Raw genomic sequence first — 19120 nt, 5'->3', positions numbered from 1 at the left:
GTAAAAGACAGTGAAGAAAAATGATGGTCCTGTCAATGCCAATCGTTTTTAACAACTTGTATTCCTCACATTTTAAAATCTCTGTCCAAATCACCGTTTTATATATTCAATTTAATGGAAGTGATTTTGAACTAGTTTGAGGGAGAAAATGCCTTCTCCTTCTTCTTTCATCATTCTTTTGACGGATCGACCGACTGGGAATGGTGGAGTCGCACGTTGTACAACTACACACAACCCCATTGTTTTCGGAACTGGTCAAATGATGCAAGCTAGTCTGGGGAGGAAAGAAAGGAAAAAGGTGGAGGATGTTGTAAGCAAGTATCCAGACATGCCACTGCTCTTTCTTCTCCCCCCTTTTTTCCTCTCAAGGGTGTCCGTCCTCTGCTCCGGTGGAAGAAGGTCTTTCAGGAGCAGCCGAGTCTGTCTAAGCTGGCTTTAAAAAGCTGCAGGACTCGAGGAGCGTCGGCGTCCATTTGTATGTGCGGAGGTGGGGCTGCGAGGCTGAAGCCACCGCTTGTCACACGGTTTCATATTTCAAAAAACACATATGGGAAAATGACGGCCAAGTGAGTCACTTCGTCAAGTCATATTGATTCACAGCAGGGCCGGGGGACAGAGCGAGTAATTGTTATTTTCCCACTCACGCAAAATAAACCGGCAAATGATAGACGATGGTTTTACAATGGCGAGGGGGGGGGGGGATACTCCGTTGGGGAACCTGCATATAAGCCTGACGGACAAGTGTTGAAAATGGTCATGTTTGTGTCCGCACAAAGGAAAGCGTAGAAGCTCTGAGTGCCCCTCCATCAAAGACTTCTCCCCCCTTAGCAAAGACACCCGTCAACCACCGGAGGATTAAAGATTAGAATGAGAGACTTTATTGAGTTTGAAAGGCAGAGCGGCTTCAAAATGGTTGGTTGGATGGATGGATGCAGGATTGATGGGCATGAGGGGGAAGAAATGGAATAATTAGGACAAAGAAAGAAGGTTGTGGGCAGAGACAGTTTCAAAGAGAGTAGGAATCGACATGAATTGAAAGGGTTGTTGGTGGGGAAGATTTTCGAAATGAGCGTGAGAGCATCATCTATGAGAGAGAACCAAAAAGGAGAGAGAGATACTGTAGAGGTAAGGGGGGGGGGGGGGGTTGAGGGCCAATAGAGCGATGTCTCTAATGTCTTTATAAGGCCATAAAATACTGCACTTCCTGGCCTCTCTCTAATTGCTGCGAGGGATGGGATGGGATGGGGGGGGGGACTCCACTCTACCTGCCTTCTAAATGAGGCTTCTAAATCCTCACTGTTTGGCCTTGGGGGCTTTCTTTTGGATTGCTATGCCAGCAACATGGATGCAGAAGAAAAGGGAGAGCAACTAAGGAACATCTGAATATTCTTTATTGTTCTTTTCCTTGAGATTAAAGTTGAGCAGGAGAGAGAAACGCAAAGAAAGACGAGGAGTGATCGAGGGGGGAAAAGTTCTACACTTTAGCGATCTCCTCAGAGTTAGCTCGTCAGAAAATAAAGGTGGATGGCAAAACGACGGAAGGGGGGAGCGAGAGGAAAATTCAAAAGACGGAGCACTAAGGGTAAAAATCTAAGGCTGTTCCTGACAATTACTACTCGAAAACAAGGCTGAGAAAGAACCCACAGAAATAAAGAGCGGGGGGAGAAGTGAGAGAAGGTTTTTATTGACTCAGCGGGAAACGACCGTAGAAATGGCTACGCTTCCCAGAGGAGCTGTATGCTGAACTCTTCAAAATGTGAAAAGTAACGCTTGCCATCATTGGAAAAGAAAACATTTTCATTTCATAAAGTGCTTGTCTAAGGGACCCTGCCCCAACCTCTAACCCCTCGAGTGAGCAGAATAGCTAAACTGAGCCTTCAGAGGCAGAGAGAAGCTTCTTTTTCCTTCTTCTTACAGACTCATTCTAAACTGTGCCCTAAATACCTGCAGATGCATGTGAATGGAAGAGCCATTCATATCAGTGTGCGTTTGGAAATCAGACGGCATCAATTTGAGAACGGTGACAGTTTTGTGAAATGTTTGCGTGCACAAATCATAGAAGATCGCGGATGATAAAGTCCCCTGCCAAAATAAAAGCCTTTAACTGTATCCAGGTATTTTATATTTAGGCCAACCAGACGTCCAAAGATGTGATGGATGTGTCTGTGGGCAGGACGGGACAATTAGATGTCTCACAGGCAAAAAAAAACAAAACAAAAAAAAACACAATGCTGTCTCTTCCATCTTTTAATATTTAATGACATCGTTTTTCAGATGCTCTGACGGGAATGACAAAAACACCGATAGTCACAAGTAATGCGCGTTTAGATCATCTCGATAACACGTGTGCTGTCGCCATCGCTCCCACACTTATAGTTTACCCCTCTCATCCACTCACCCTATACAGTACGCTGTACATTCGAAATTAACGGGGATGTCAGGCATTACGATTTTGCTTTCCAGAAAATTCCAGTGTTCGTTTCTGCCTTTTGTCACCGGGTTCACGAGCTGCGCGTCTAGCTTTTGCTTATTTTGATGGTGGCAGTACGGGGTTGTATTGTGCCTCAACTTGCCACGCTACAGGAGCTGCAGAACAGTTTTATCAGTGGGTGAGAGAATGAAAAGGAGTCAAAGGCAGCCCCCTAAGCTTTCCATAATGCGTCCCGCGAGGAGACAAAGGCCCGCATTCACTGCTGGGTGTCGATAAGACCTATCATTAGTCTGCCATTGGAGGTATTACCAACACACACAAGCCCACTCGTATACACGCATAGACACACACACACACGCACACACACATACGCAGAGTGTAGTACTTATTCCTGTAGCTGTTCTCCTTTTTCCACATACACAGGCATAAATATTCGTGTGCGTGCCAGAGGAGTGAAAGAAGCAGCCAGGCTCGACTTGAATCGAATGAAGGCAGAGGAGTGGACCCCCCACCGCTTTCCCATCACAGCAGAATTCACTCAGCTGCACATGGCCGGGGCGTCCACGCTCAGCTGTACACCGCGCGTTTCCATATATATGGCTGAAACGAGCTTACGATTAAGAATACACAGAACCCTGAAATTTGTTTATATGGTCCTCTGTTGGTCCTTTTACAATGAAGAATATTTAGATTCGATCAATGGTGGTGTAATCTTGTACAACTATGTCATGTATCCAGACAACTGATGGCTTTAACTACATGTGCATGATATATATCCGACTGATAGAATATCTGGAAAAATTCCTGATCAACTATAGGCATGGGCTGATATGAAAATGTTATGTTACGATTACCCTGTCCAACATTAAACTGATTCTCGATGATCATCCAGATATTCTTTAAACTCCTTAAAGTGGACTAAAACATGCTGGAGGCAGTTTGACCTTGCATTTAGTTAGGAAACAAATATTTCCATTGCATCACATATAGGAGACATCTTTTTTTCTGATAACCAAACAAAGAAGTCTAAATACGTTATCATAAATCATAAAGTCCTACTGCTGATAACACAGATAGCACAGATAAAGGATGAATGAATGGTGGTAACCTTGTCTCCCTGTCGAATCTGTAACATTTCCGCACATCCGATTGAACTTGTTTTGTGGGGGCTGCGATGTCCAAGCCGTGGTGACAGGCTTAGACAATTCAGATGTTTCCGTGTCAGAGGAAGGCGGCACAATTGCAATTTGCAATTTATGCTCTGCAAGGGGTTTAGAGAGGAGGGGAAAAAACATTTTAACAACAGATTTAACATGATCATCTATCTTTGCTGACTACATTTTCGCCCTTCTAACCCTCAGGTGTGCATAAACTACAGGTTAGGAACTTACCACAACGTGATATAATTGGTTATCTTATCCGTATTGGCCATGAGAAGCAGGTAATGAAAAAAATCTATATTGAGCATCCCTAGCTTTCCTACCTGTGTTAATGTTAAACTAGACTTATTTTACTTTCTACCTTAAAATGATCTCTCTACTTGCTTTACTCTTTATGTTTTGCAGCGCTAAGTCTTTTGTGCGGTAAAACACAACAGCACAATTGACAAATCCACATGTGGTTGACTGCGGTTAAAAGGTTGAAGCTGGCTGCCAGCCGTCCTGATGATAGAACTCCTTGTTTACAGTAATAATACCAATGTCTCAGAATTAATGTGGTATTGACTTATTGATGATAAAACACAACACAGACTACATTTACTTAACAAGACAGGAGTAAAATGAGGTGCAGGAGGAGGAGGAGGAGGATGGTTGGGTTTCCTATTAAGGTTTTCTAGTGCGTGTGTGTTTGTGTGTACACTCGGGGGAGGACGATGGCACTGCTGTCTAGGTCCTAAGTAGATGATGGACCGTGGCTCGTATTCCCATTCCCTCTCATTAGCTCAGCCCCCTGAGAATATATGAGGTTACTTACCTTCCCTTTGCTCCGAGTTCCCGGCCAAACGCCAAGTGTCGGCTGAGGGTCATTAGCCTCGCCGCTTGGAACAAATGGCCTTCGATAGCATCTCAGCTAGAATACAACAGCAGCGGATTAACCCCTTGATCCTTGGAGGATAGGAATATTGAAAACATCAGGAAGAAAGGAGAGGACAAGGGTGATGGCCATCTTCAAAAAAAAAAAAATGTGCTCCTTCGTGCTTGTGCTCGTTTGTTTTGGGGGTTTTTTTGCAGGAGATTTGAAGAGTCCTCCTTTTTTTTTGGGCCTTGGAATCTCATTGCGCTTCAGCTAAACATCACAGTTGTTTGGCTGAAAACAAATACCGCAGAGAGAGAAGTGGGCAGAGGATCAAAGCCAGAGGAGGATTTGTCTGGCAGATAGTCGCTGGGGTCCTGGCTGCATAGACTCTCTCTCTCTTTCTCTCTCTTTCTCTCTCTTTCTCGCTCTCTGTCTTTACACCACCAGGTTGCCCCCTCACACTGCCAGATTGAAAATTATAGATCATGAAAAAGAACAGTGCAGTCACAACAACCTCCTCCCTGGAGCAGACGCCTCCTTATTACAAAGTGTGTGTGTGTGTCTGTGCATGCACGCGTCGTCTCGTCTTTCCTTTTCTTTCATCTAAGCGCGCAGGTTTTGATACCATCGGTATTTCATCCCATGTCTTTTGATACGGTAAACAATTTGCCACTTGATTTTAACATCCTGTAGATGCTGTTATCAAAAGACACTCCGCAGGAACTATTTAAGTCTGGGATCATTTACAAGTTGCAGGGATTCGGGTGAAGGGGGGAGGTTATCTGACATAAAAACAATATAAAAATCAGATATTCTCTCTCTACCTCAGTGAAAATAAGCCCTCGCAGGGCTGAAAAGGTTTATTCCATCTAAGGTCGATGTGTTCACCAAAGCGTTCTTTCCATAAGGCCTCGGTGAGGTTTGTGGCCTGTTGGTGGAGGGGGGGGGGGGGGGGGGGGGGGGGGGGGGTTCAGATGTCTGTTTTGGGCAGGAAGACACGCCCAGAGGATGGATATAATTAAGACTAGTGACTCGTTTTTTGTTTTGTTTTTTGTGAGAAAGGAGGGTGTTTGGGTAACTGCTCTGGGTGGTCTAGCGCTACATGTCTGTACTCGTTTTATTACAAACAGGAACAATATGGTAAGAACACAGACGTATCCTGACAAAGCACAAAGATGAGTGTGTGTGTGTGTGTGTGTGTGTGTGTAGTGTGCTCAGACATAAAGAAATGAGAACAGCCATGTCACTTGTTTCCTGGTCTGTTGATCGTTTGGGCATGGCGCAGCATATTTTTAGAAGGGAAAAAAAAAACAGATCTGATCAAAGGAGCTGGTAGACATACCTGACATTCATAGCGCTGCGCTTACAAATGATTATTTTACTTCATGCCGTCTGCATTTCATCACAGAACCAACTTAAGCATCCTAAAGATTCATGCCGTTCTTTATTCAAACACTGAAGTGAAGCCATGTGGGCCGGATAAAGCTTATATAATGTATACAGTATATACACAAGTTTACCATTAAGACTTTCTACTTTATATATTTTTTTACTTTTTAGCTAAAAGCGCAATCAAATATCCACAATGAATGTCGTATGATTCTGCAAACCACAGATATGTAAAAATGTGTATATTTCATATGTAAAAGCTGCTGATGGGTTGTTTTTTGTAAGTAAGTGTAAGGCAAATGTCCGGATGTCGTGTTTAGAATATCTAGTTTTGTTGCCCCAAAGTCAGCTGCAAAATTTCGCGACACTCATTAAAAATATAATCAGTTTTGTCGAGGGCTCCATTTCCTCAGTCAATCCAAAGATTATATGATACACAGTGTACACATGTTGATACGATAGCCTTCCGATGAACTGTACAAATTTAACATACCTGTGGTTTGCAGAAACGCATAATGCCAAAACTTCATACTATAAAACTTGTAGAAAGGGTTTTTCCCTTGAGAGCGGACATCTCTTAGTCTAACGAGTATCTTTTATATTTCAACCCTGGGTGGCCCATGGGAAGTTCCAGCTCCTAACTGTTATAATGTTTGTGTTGTTACTTACCCATTGAGCCATGCAGGTGCAAAGCAAGAGCTCTTTATTAATTACTACTAGATGGGTGTGTGTGCTTGACCCTGCAGCCTCTCTCTGTCAACTGGGTCGCTAGAAACGAGGTGTTACCGTTTTAGCGACGCAGTTTGTCTCTTTGAGTCAGTCTAAGAGTGAGACACGTCAAACCGGTTTACGCAGTTTCTTTTCTGACACATTTGGAAATGCAGCGTAACTTATAGGAGGCCTCCTTTTTGCTTCGTGGAAAGAAAAAAAAAAAGAACACAAACTGCAGCTCCAGTCAATCCCACAACAAGGGCTTTTCAAAGCGCCCAATCCTGATTAATAGCATCTTCTCGTTAACACATAAACACCCCGTGTACCATCAAACCCTCAAACGTCCGTTAATTTGCAACTTCTCTTTTCTTTTCTTTTTTTCCGTTTCGCGTGAATTGGCTCATTTAGCAGGCAGCAAGAACACAGATCTTTATTGTTGCATTTTGTTTTGATGGGGGCCTAAACACGTAGGTGGTCGCAAAGTTGTTTTTTTCTTCACGTACCGAGCAGCACATGGATCTGTTAATGAGAGTGTAAATTGGTGACTCCGTGCCGGGACCCTAATGACGGAGGTGCCCTCTGTGGTCTCGGCAAGTCTGCTAACTGGGAGAGCTGGGATGGGAGTGAGGGAGACACAAAACAATGTGAGAGAGATGGAGAGGTGGGAGAGGAATGCTGGGTTAAAAACAACACCGCGACTGTAGGAAAGAGCATACCATAGAAAAGGACACATTAGCTCGGTCAGACACAAAATAGTAAATTACATGTATATTCAAGGCGATTGGAAAGAGAAAGAGGGACGAGGGAGGCATTTCTTAGCTGGCATGAAAGGTTTAATTTTTCCTTCGGCCGTGGTGAGCAGCTTTCCTGTGCTGCCCCGTTTCACTGTATTCAACATCAAAGTGAAGTATGAACAATTGAGGCAATTTTTCTTCTGGCCAAGGTCAATCATTGTTCCCTCTCTGTGAATGTAGATCCGGCTGAAAGGAACCATATTTCAGTGGCAAGTCTATTTTAGCGAGTCACCTTTCAACAACCTTTTGGCACCATTTTTTTTTTCACTCTTTTTGTGTGTGTTTTCATTTGCGACTGGGTTTTTTTCAGATTGCACGTGTAATTTCTAGGAAATTTCAGGCCCATTTATTACAGCTGTGGTGTTATTTTCTTAGCATGGCTTTCATTGGGGGCTGTGTCTAGACTTTTTTGAATAAAACATAGCATGTAATATGAAAGAAAAAAACGGATTTATACGAACACAAAAGATCTCTGCCACATTATAAGAAAATATCATGGCTGAAGTTGGCCGTAGACTCTGCACACAAATTCATAGTTTACGATCAGGGATCTGTTCCAGGATCAAATTAAAGATCCAAAGCTCCAGTTCTTTTGTTTACACAAACTAAAAATGGAACTGGTTAGGACATACATAGCATGCTTAAACACAGCACGTTAAGATTTGTGGATGTCTTTAGCAAGAAAGTCTTGTACGTGCCAAAATCTAAACTTATTACCTCTCACAGGAGTTTTTTCAGCCAAAGGCGTAAAAAGGGTCTCTGAGGGACTTTTTAAAACGAGCAAAAAAAAAATTAATTCAGGCAAAATGGCTTAAAAAACATTGATGATTACGTCTTCCACGGGAACTTTAATATGCTTATTGACCACAAATGAGCCTGCAGCTCTCACAGTACACAGCGTGTCTCATTATTAATCACAATGGGAGACCAAAAGGCATTCGAATCAAAGAGAACATCAGGGGATGCAGAGATTAACCATAATGGAAAAACTGTGATGGGATCCGAAACTGCAACTAATACCACTACTCCTACTAACACTTACTTATATTACTAATAAGAATATGTGTAGAATGTTTTTCCCCTTGAAATATCAGATAGTGTAGGACATTTCCCACACATCTAATTTCCATGCTTTCCTCATGTTTATTTTTTGTAAGGCAAATTAGCTTTACACTACGTTTGACTCTCCAAAAGCCCTCAAAGTAATCTACAATAAAACAGAATTATTATCACCATGAACAATTCATACCACGTTTCACTTGAGAGCAAAAAACGATGAGGTGATTTTTCTATCAGTCAAATATCCATCGATGACTGATAGCAAGTATTGTCATGTTAATCTGACAGCCAGGAAAAATGTAAATGTTCAATATTTTCTGACTTTTTAAAAACCAAACTATTGATTGATTAACCTGAGAAATAATTGTCAGATGAATCCTTAATGAAAAAAGTTGTTTAGTTTTCCTCCTTTTTATGCTCTGGCAGAGCAGTTAGTGATTCAAATAACAGACAGACTTTGTTCACGTGGACAATGTTGTTTCCTTCCGACATTGACATCAGAATGATGCCTTTATTTTGACATCTAAGCCTTGAGTTGCTTCACAAAGTGCTTCACAAAGGCAGACATATGTATATACATACAGGCATAAGCACGTGTGTGTAGTAAGGCCATGAATAAAAAACAAAACAACTGAAACCATAACATAAAACCCAATTCATCTGATAAATTACAACATTAAATACAGTTACAGATCTCATAAACACATACATGTCTCGTTGAAAAGAAGCAGATAAAAAAAAAAAATGTCGGTTAGCTAATGATGATCTTTCTTCAAACAAATTAAATTATGTATAAGATGAATACCAGGAAGGCTGCATTAGTTGCCCCCCTCGCTACATCTCCAGGTTGTACTGCCTTTTTATTATTTTTTTCCCCCTTTCCATCTGGTCAACTTAAGAAGCAACACTCAGAAATTCTTTTTGATAATTCATTCTGTCTCAGCGCACATCACCAGCAGCCCCATCACGCCGCGGGTATGTCAGACGCTCGGCCGTATATAATGCATTCCAGTCGGTGCCGTCATTATCCCGACATTCTTCATTGTGTTCGGGGCACCACATAAAAGCACATCAGTGGCGATCCGGCTTTATTAGAAGAGACACAACAGCCATCGCGACACTGCGCCTGTTTATCTGAACGCAAAGTGGCTTCAAAGGCTGATTCCATATGTTTGTGTTAGCAGCCATTACGTTTTTTTTCCTTCTTCATCTTCTTCTTCTTCTTCTTCTTCTTCTTCTTCTTCTTCTTCCTCTTCTTCCTCTTCCTCTTCTCTTTAAACCACCTAGCTTGCGTCCAGACTTTTTTTTTTTTTCTTTTTAAGATGGATCATGTGTTAACATACACACACGGCGGCTCCCTGTCATTGTTTGTCAAGACCACCCAGAGTGTATATCGGGGTTGTGAGCGGGCTTGTTGTACATATATAATCATGTGTGAGTTCTTTAGAGGGGGATGAAGTGCAGACTTATTACAGCTAATACTGTTACACACATCAGTCAGTGTTGCTGAATAATTTAAGTGCACCTCACAGTGCATGTTTGTGTGTGACATTTTAATAACATGGTTTAGCAAACAACACCTGAATTTATCCTGCGCTTTCTTCTCCTCTCTGTTTGTTTTCTGCCCAGGTCCAGACACGAAGGAGGCATGCACGCACACACACACATGCATCGGCACCTAGAGTCTGTCTGCGGTCTACCACCAGCCTGCCCCACACACACACACACACATACACACTCATCAGCCTGTTACGGTAAGAATCAGAGAGAGACCACCGAGTTAGGGGGGATAATAACGGTGTGAATGTGAGAAAACAAACTCATTATCTTCTACTGGGTTTCTTCTCCAGAGTAATCCTAAAGACAAATTGACTACTTGTGCACCAAAATGCTCTAAATTCGGTAATTAAAAAAATAAATGGCAACACATTTAACACCGCATGATGCACTCCGAAAAGTAGTTTCTTCAATAGGCTATTAAAAGAATGTCTTATTTTGCCATATTTGGATGGACCATTTTGGAATAAATCCTAAATTATGCATTTTTAAAAGGAATAATTGAAAGTGTCCTCGGTCATGCATGCCATCTGTAGTGTGTGTGTGTGTGTGTGTGTGTGTGTGTGTGTGTGTGTGTGTGTGTGTGTGTGTGTGTGTGTGTGTGTGTGTGTGTGTGTGTGTGTGTGCGTGCTCCCTTCTTTTTTCATTTTTTTTCCTTTTATCCGTCAGTCAAAACCAATCTCCACAAGTCGAGTTTTAACAGCCGCGCCACATAACCCACAAACCCCCATATCCAACCCCCCTCACCCACACCGTGCCCCTCCCAGGCTTCCCAGCATCCTGCTTCGCCCTCCATCCAAAAAAACACGCGTGCTGAAATTACAGTGTGTGAGGCGGCATTGTGGGAAACCCTTCCCCTCCCTCTCAGCCGCCATATTTGCCCTCCTTGGCCCTCTTTATCTTTTTCTCATTCCGCTACCGTTTCGGGATGGAGCCAGGCGGGTTTTTTTTTTTTATTTTGATGCTCATTAAACAGCTGTCCGTGTTAATTTGCATCAGCAGTTATAGTGACTTGAGTTCAGACTGAGGTGAACCAGGGTTTAATGCACTTCTAAATAAGATTGGCCTCTTCGTATCGATGCGTTTTTTTATTTTTTTGCCTTCACAAATTACATTTAGGATGGTAGTTTATCCTTTTATGATTAGTGAGCCTCCTTGTTTGTATTTCATGAATTGCTTCGAACACAATAGGTCATAAGTAAACTGAATATGATTCATTAGCTTTGATCTGTCCCTAGTATTTCCAGATTATCAAAAGCAGAAGTTAAGCCTGACCTGTTTTTGGGGGTGATGCCAATGTAAGACAGTAAAAAATGGACTGTATCGGCCAATAAACATACCATACATTTTAATGTTTAAAATGACATCAGTGCACCGAAACAGTAACCTTCACTGGGATACAGTAATTGTAAAGTAGCCCATGCATTTTTTTTTCTGCAGAATAATCACTCTGATAAAAAAAGATTCCATATCACACATATCAGACAACGTATATGCTGATACTGATATCTGCAATAACAAAAGCCAACAGATATACCGGCCGGGCTCTAGTTACAACTTTAATTGTGGCCTAATGGCCTGACTGACATGGGTTTTATGCACGTGTTGATCTATTTTTCATCATTGAAATAACATTATTTCCTGGTGCAAACCTGATTATAGTTTTAAATGATAGAATAGTTCTTCCGCTGTTTGGTTATCAATGATCCGATGTTGATTCAGCGTTTGTTCGCATATAAACAGCTGGGCTTGATCCATATTTTTAGCCTTTTTTACAATTTTAATGCTTATGAGTTTGGCTACTATTTCTAACGCACATACCCCAGTAGTATATCGTTTTTATGCAGGCATATGTCTATAAGTTTCTTCCCCAAAGTGACATTGACTTTGGTAGCAGTCCTGAGCAGCGGTTGCCAGAAAAGACCAAAGAGTTCCATCTGCAAAGGCTTAAACAGAAAATCCAATGGAGAGAATTCTGCGAAGATATTACAGCACGGCACTGCAAAATAAATAAACGTATAAATGAAGGAGGGATATTCTCGGATTTGCTGCTTGCACGAAAAGCTACTTAAATCTGAAAGCAGCCCCGTCCTCTTGGTTTTCTAGCTTCAGGTTAACTGACAGCGCCGCCCTCGCAGCAACCCTGTTACTAACCAGCTGTAATGACACACTCCATCAGTCGGGCTTTGCCTGTGCAGGGCTAGCTTGGTTAACAGCCGGCCGAGGTGCGGTCGCTAGGGCCCGTGTGTGCGTGTATGCCGGCTATTAAAGCGCTTGAGAATCAGAGAGGAAAGGAGTCGCGCTGCTAATGGATGTGTTCTATTGATGTTCCCATTTAGCAGCACAGTGTAAACGATAGGGCAATGATTGTGTGGAAGACGGAAGGAGGTGGAGGAGGAGTGGAGAGCGGTTTGGCTGGGCGATGATAATGACAAGGAAGGTTATTATTTGGCACCCTGCGGAGTCTCTCTCTGCTTTGCGTGTGTGTGTGTGTGTGTGTGTGTGTGTGTGTGTGTGTGAGAGAGAGAGAGAGAGAGAGAGGCACTCATCCTCCAGCTCTCTCGCTCCTCTCTCATCCTGCCTATTGGCTATTATTCTCTTCTCGCTTTTTTTTTTCTCCCCCAGTCCACTCCTCTCTCACGACATTACTCACTGCTGCTAGTCTCCATCCAGCTCTATTCCTCTTCCCTCAATGGCCGTCGCTTTTACTCCAAAAGTCCAGTGCAGACATCTTTTCTACAGCCGCAGTAGGAGAAGTCAAACACAGGATAATGCGGCAAAATAGTGTCTTGTTATAAAATTTTAAGGGGTAGCAGGTTGCCCTTGAAATATTGATTTACTCACCAGAAAGACTTATTTTTTTTTTTTTTTATATTCCCAGCGGTGTGTGTGTGTGCGCGTATGCCTGTGCCCTGTCAGTTCCAATCAGTATGTGTGTGATGAATATGAATACGGTCAGCCTGCCGGCAGGTTTGGCAGGGGACCACCTCCAGCTGGACTCAGACCCCTACTCAAGTGTGTCTGTGTGTGTTTTGCGAGCGAGGCTGAACACGTCAGACTGCATCTGTCAGCACTGTGACAACCTGAGGATGAAATAACGGGAAAAATATACAACTTAATGCACCGCTTGACACAAAAATTTCCGCGATCTGACCCCTTCGTTCTTACCGAGACGTACAAAGTGCGACATATTTAGATGTTTGGAACAGGTTTTGCTAGTTCTGCTAAGTGCTTGCAAATGTTAGGAGGTTTTATGTCCTTGTTTCAGTGCACGCACAATCCTGCCCTCCTAACTTCCTTTCCTCCAATTACTGTAATCAGCCCCATTCTTTCCAGTCCCTGTGTATGTGAGTGTGAGTGTGTGTGCGTTCATGTTAACTGCACACTGTTTGCTAGAAGGTTAATACTGTTTAAATTTGTAAATATCTTGTCAGTGTATTAAAAGTCCCGTCTATTCTCTCTGTGTCTGTGCGTCTGTAATCGCAGGGCAGCAGATAAAGAGGGAGACGCCATTCCAGCTGTGAGGAATTGGAAGGAGTCGACACACACGCACACACACACACACACTCTCACACACACAGCCAGAGGCGTGTGAGCAGGTGAGCATTAAGTCAGGCAGCTAAACAGATCACGTCGCGGTATGATATCTGCAGACAGGCAGACAGAGGAGGCCGGTCTGTACCTGCAGGCAGAGAGCAACAACTCACAGCACCCTCGCCAGGAATTTCCTCCCCCTCCTGAGAGAGAGGGAGAGAGGGAGAGAGAGGGAGGGGAGAGGGAGGGGAGAGGGGGGTGCATAAAGTGGGGTTTCCACAAAAGTGTTTTCATGCAAACCAAAAACTAAAGGCACAATATGAACTGGAAGGTACTTTTTTTCCGATTTTTTTTATTCAATACCTTATTGAAATATTTTTATTCTGAAATGAAGCAGTGATTTTTCTTGTTGATAAAAATGTGACAAGAGCAGTAGTTGCAGTAGTTACTTGGGTGCTGACCCCAAATTCTTTGGCGTAAGAACTCAAAAGGTGGCCGATTCCTACATATTGCATCCTCAAATAATCATAGCAATTTCTATTTTTCTTAATTTTGAAGCTATCTTCTAAGTTTCTATTCAACCTGCTTTATGAAAAAAAAAAAAAAAAAATCTCACAGATGTTATTTTTTAAATTTTATCCATGTTTTAGACAAAATGTGGCACAAAGTGTGTCCTGATGCCCAACGTTCTCCCTTAACCCCAGTCAATGAAAGAATATCCTTTGACATCCAAAAAGAACAGCACGTTCACACGCTACTGTAATATCGAGTGCAGATGCCTCTTTTGTTATTTTGGAGTAATCTGATCGCCTCCTGTATGATTTGTCTTTCTGGAATTACTGGGCTGTTTTGACAGCGTCCACAGTACTAATTGTGAAACTTTGACAGTATCTGTTTCGCAAACTTGTTCTGCGAGTTCGCCCTTCGTCAAGCGGCTCTGGCATTTTTTGTTTTTTCACAAGTTTTTAATAGCTTTCTTTCATTCACGGTCTGCTCGGCATATGTGTCGTTTATCGTTGGCGCCCTGTGTCACGTTCATAGCAATTCCCCTTTGAGAGATTGGGCTGTGATTTTCAACTGTTGTTGCTCAAGAGAGCCTCGACACAGACTCGCTTCTCTTCCCTTCCATCTACCTCTTTCCTCTGCTTGAAGTTGATTCCAGGGAGATCGTCCGTGTTCGTGACCACGGTTATCCCTCGGATGAGTTTTTTCCTCTTGTGTTTTTCAAAGCTCTTTAAATTCAGCAAGTAGAAAAAAACACGTTAAAAAAAAAAAAAGAAAAAAAAGAAAACGCCTCCTGAAATTCTCAACTCTCCCCTCCCACACAAACTACCGCATCCACTTATCTAAAAATGATTCAGTGGTTAAATGTCAGAGCTGTCCGTGCCATTAAGGCCAGGATGTTTGAAGGACGGACACCCTTGTGTGCCCTCCCCCCCCCCCCCCCCCCCCCGTCTCTTCTTATTCCTCTCACTCTCACCCTCTCTCTCCTTCCTCCCTCCCCCTCAGCTCCCTCATCATCCACCCTCCCACCCCCACACCCATCCCAGGCTTGTTTGAGGGCTGATGTGCAGACCTTGTCATTCAGATTAGGGCCACATTGTCAGCTCAGGGCCCTTCTCTCTCTCGAGAGAGAGCGAGAGAGAGCGCGAATAGCGAAGGGGAGAGCCCTCCCTCTCTCTCTTCGGAGATAGCTCTGCTCTCTCTTCTCTCTTCCGCTCTCTCCTATCTCTCTCTCTCTCTCTCTCTCTCTCTCTCTCTCTCTCTCTCTCTCTCTCTCTCTCTCTCTCTCTCTCTCTCTCTCTCTCTCTCTCTCGTCGCCTGTCCCGGATCTTTCTTCCTACTGTCACCCTCGTCCCGCGGCCAGATAAGACCTTATAAAGCAACATTCCTTCTCATCCACTTCTGTCAATTCCAACGCTGTCACTCACATCACTGTTCGGGAGAGTGGAGAGAGGCCGAATTAGCAGTGTCCCTCGCAGCAAGGACTGTGCTTTTTGGTCCGAGCTGGGGTGACGTGTCAGCAGCTAGAAAACAGTTATTTTTATTTGATTGAGGTATTCTGAGTAAAACATTCTGTCTTTCTTTTTTTTATCTTTTTTTTTTTTATCACATCTGACAAGCTTTTCAGAGGAACATATTAAGTGAGATGAACAGGAAATGATAAAGTTGAACTGACTCTAAAACTAAAGAGTCATAGCGTTCTTAACTTCATGTTTTCTGTGCGAAATGAGTATTTTGGCAGGACATGACATACCCAGCCCATTATCTTACTCACTCCTTACTCCGCTCTGTAAAACAGTCCCGGCAACGTATTTATCATCCGACCACATCTTGACTCACCGCCACAGTTTTATTGTCACGTCCTATCTAATTGCTTCAGCAGCTCTGTGGCATTTGGTGTTTGTGCTTCTTACAAATTCTGCACCTTTTTTCTTTCTCATGATGAGCAGCAATGATTCAGCAGTGTGTAACAACAAAAAAAAACAAAAAAAAACCTTTCACGCAAGATGGCCGACAGTTCCTTTACTGGTAAGATGGGGAAACAAAAAAAACACAACAACACAGTTTTCGGCCACAGTGCCACATCATAGCGAGAACAACAGATGCTATTGATCAGGGTGAGTCGTCAGTTTCGTACCCGGTGTCTTCCTCGTCCTCCACCTTGCATGGAGCGCTCGAGGCAATGCTGGTTCCTCTGTAGACGCTGCGCCGCTGTGCCTTCAGTACAGCACATGACGACAGGCTGCAGCAGCCGCCCAGGTGCTGTGTTTACTAGCTCCTGCTATGAGTCAGGAGTTTCAAGATGACTTCCCTCTTCTAACTGCTGCAATAAAATGTGCTCCCATACCCCGACACTGTCTTTTGTGTCATAAAGACCATGTGTCATGGAAGTTAATGATGCGTACTGAACTCAATGGCATTGGCGGTGTTGAAGAAGAGGTGGGGCAAAGCCAGCTCTGCTTCTTTTTTTAGGAGAGGAGAGCACAGGGGGCAGAATCTCTTTTTATCAATCAAATGATGAAACTAATTTCATATATTTATCTCTGCACGTCCGTTCATATTAATCCCTTTTCCTGTCTCTGATCTTCAGGTACAGCGTGTAAATGGTCAACACCAGGTGTAAAAGAAGGAAGAAAAAAAAGCAGAATTAGGTATTTGAAGCTTCTAGACGTAAGAGCATTCATGTAGATAGACAGAGAATATGTACATTTGTAGTTTTGTCGTTAACCTAGATGGACGAGACAGACAGCACCCTCAAAGTATGTTGAAACACTCATGACTTTTTCAGTGTCCTTGCCGCTCTGAGAATGAAAGATGGATTTAGTGAGAGAGGGTGAGCGTTAGAAGCCTCTCCGCCCACACCGACAAGACTTGCTCCCTCTGCATCTCTAAGCAGACTGTCATCCCTGGTCACCATCAGGTCTGTGCTCGCCCCAGTGAACATTCAACGCTGTCGGTGAGTTTCAGCTAAATTGAAAAAACCATCGACCGTTGATTGTACCCTGTGGCCAGCCTTTGTCACTCAATTTCTGAAACAAAGAAGGGGGGAAAAGAGGTAAAACTCACACAGGCACGGCCGACAAACCCCTTGAACATTCGCCGCCGTGTCTACCCTCAACGAACAAACAAACAGAAATACCCCCAGCTTCCAAACCACAGCAAAGGTCACAATCAACATTCATTGCTGTCGGTGGGTTTAACTGTGTGGAAGAGCTCACTGAACGATGAATGCAACTGTGTCCCAGATTTCATCCAAACGTCAAAAGGAATAGCGTCCCGATATGCTGATGATGGCATTATTTATTTTCTCTGCTCCCCGCTACTCCCCCACCGCACCCCTCCTCCTTGCCTCCCACCAACAACAGGCACACACAGGCGGTGTGAATTGACAGGCAGCTCAGATTGCATCTCTACCACACTCGCTGGGGCGGAGGGGTCCGAGCAAAGGAAGATGAAAAAAGATAGTTGGAAGAAAATGACCTTTAAAAGAAGAATACACAGATAATATAGTGTAGAGCTTGCATCGCATCTAGGCTCTGATAAATGATGTATTTGTCATGAATATTATATGAAAAATAAACAGCAAGAATATATTGAATGTGAACGGGCGCATTCAAACATGGTAAGTGACCTTTCTGGAGGGCAAAATGAAAGAGTTAACTCGAACAGCCAAATTGTTCAAGATAATATCTAAATGTTAGCAAGCCATGTTATATGTAGACATGCCATATTGGAACAAATCTCTTAATATTTTGTGAAATAAAATATGTTCTTGCTTTCCATTTATGTTTTACACAGAGTTTTTTGAAAAAAATAAAATCCAGACATTAAAGTTGTGGGATCGTGAACTGTGTATTTTTTCTAATATTGCATGCGATTTGATGTTGTTGTATTTTATTAAATAAACTGTTGCCAGTTCAGCCCTCAGTGATGTGGTGGGTGTTTCTTTGTTCCTTCCGTCACGCTATGGTTTGATTAGAGGAGACGTCCCAGTGCCGAGGTGGGATGTAACGGGATTCAAATCCACGTCTTTGAAACATTCAGTATATTCATTCAATAAAAACACACGCTACTGTAGACCAATGCTAGTGTTCATGGTAAAGACCATTGATTCGTGGATCTAATGCTTATTTAAATCTAGTCAATATTCACTGGAACTACTGACTATGAAAAAGCTTCTAGCAGTTATATATTATTCTATGTACATGTATAATATTTTTATCAGATTTAATCTCCATGATTATCGTACCCAAACAAATTCATGTTAACAATATCATTGTGAAATCAATGGAAATTTAAAAAAGGAAATAATCAAAGCTATGTTTAACTTAATTTTTTTGGCAAATAAATCACACTGAAATATGAGAGTAGGGAGACAGAGAGTCTCCAACTAGAAATGTAATAACATGTACAAAAAAGACAATTACTATCGACCACTCATGGACTTGCGTAAAGCCAACCAGATAAACTCGCAGACAAAACATGCATAACGCCAAACATCTTCACTGGATTATTCAGATGATAGCATATGTTTATTACTTACACAATATTAATATTTCATTCTTTATCAATGGTTATCATTGATGTTGCGACTCCCTTATTAAAATATACTCTAAATTATTGAAATAGTGTAGTGCAAGTAGTCTTACACTTAAGGATTATGTTAGCCTTTTATAGAAATGTCTTTATTACTTACATAAGGAAAATAAATGGTACAGCTCTGACAGAAATGCACACACATCACAAACAGCACAGTAGAAAATACTTAAAAATTCATAACTGAAGACAACAACCGCTATGAAATCTACATGAGTCAACAGAAATGCTACAAATTATATTTTTAACACTATTATCCATGCCTCCCTATTTGCCTGAATTAGGCCTCAATGTAGAGCTGCCAACCTTGTAACGATAAAATTAATATGTTCTCTGATTTCATTTTAGCTTCTCTTTAAAGAAAAGATCTATGATGAGAGATGTAAAGTAAATAAAAATGAATGATTGTTTTAGAGAAAGCCGGCTAAGTGAGAACACATTTTGCAGAATACAATGAGACATTATATAATTGCAATAAATAATACTATGTCTTTGCCGTGACTGTGTGTGTCAGCTGAGCTCATTTGCC

At 42.4% G+C, this 19120-nt stretch overlaps 1 long non-coding RNA gene across 1 annotated transcript in view; it reads left to right on the top strand.

The window, feature by feature from the left end:
• Nucleotides 1-14768, top strand: part of LOC115590860 (uncharacterized) — a 29811-nt gene extending 15043 nt beyond the window's left edge. Inside the window, exons 3-4 of the long non-coding RNA XR_003985846.1 lie at nucleotides 10030-10154; nucleotides 13444-14768. This is a non-coding gene — a long non-coding RNA (uncharacterized LOC115590860). The remainder of the gene's footprint in view (nucleotides 1-10029; nucleotides 10155-13443) is intronic.
• The last annotated feature ends 4352 nt before the right edge of the window (nucleotides 14769-19120 follow it).

The sequence above is a fragment of the Sparus aurata genome, chromosome 11 (genome assembly GCF_900880675.1).
Source record: "Sparus aurata chromosome 11, fSpaAur1.1, whole genome shotgun sequence".
In the NCBI taxonomy this organism is placed as follows: Eukaryota; Metazoa; Chordata; class Actinopteri; order Spariformes; family Sparidae; genus Sparus; species Sparus aurata.
Note: the sequence above shows the minus strand (reverse complement) of the source record. Positions and strands in the feature narration are given on the sequence as shown.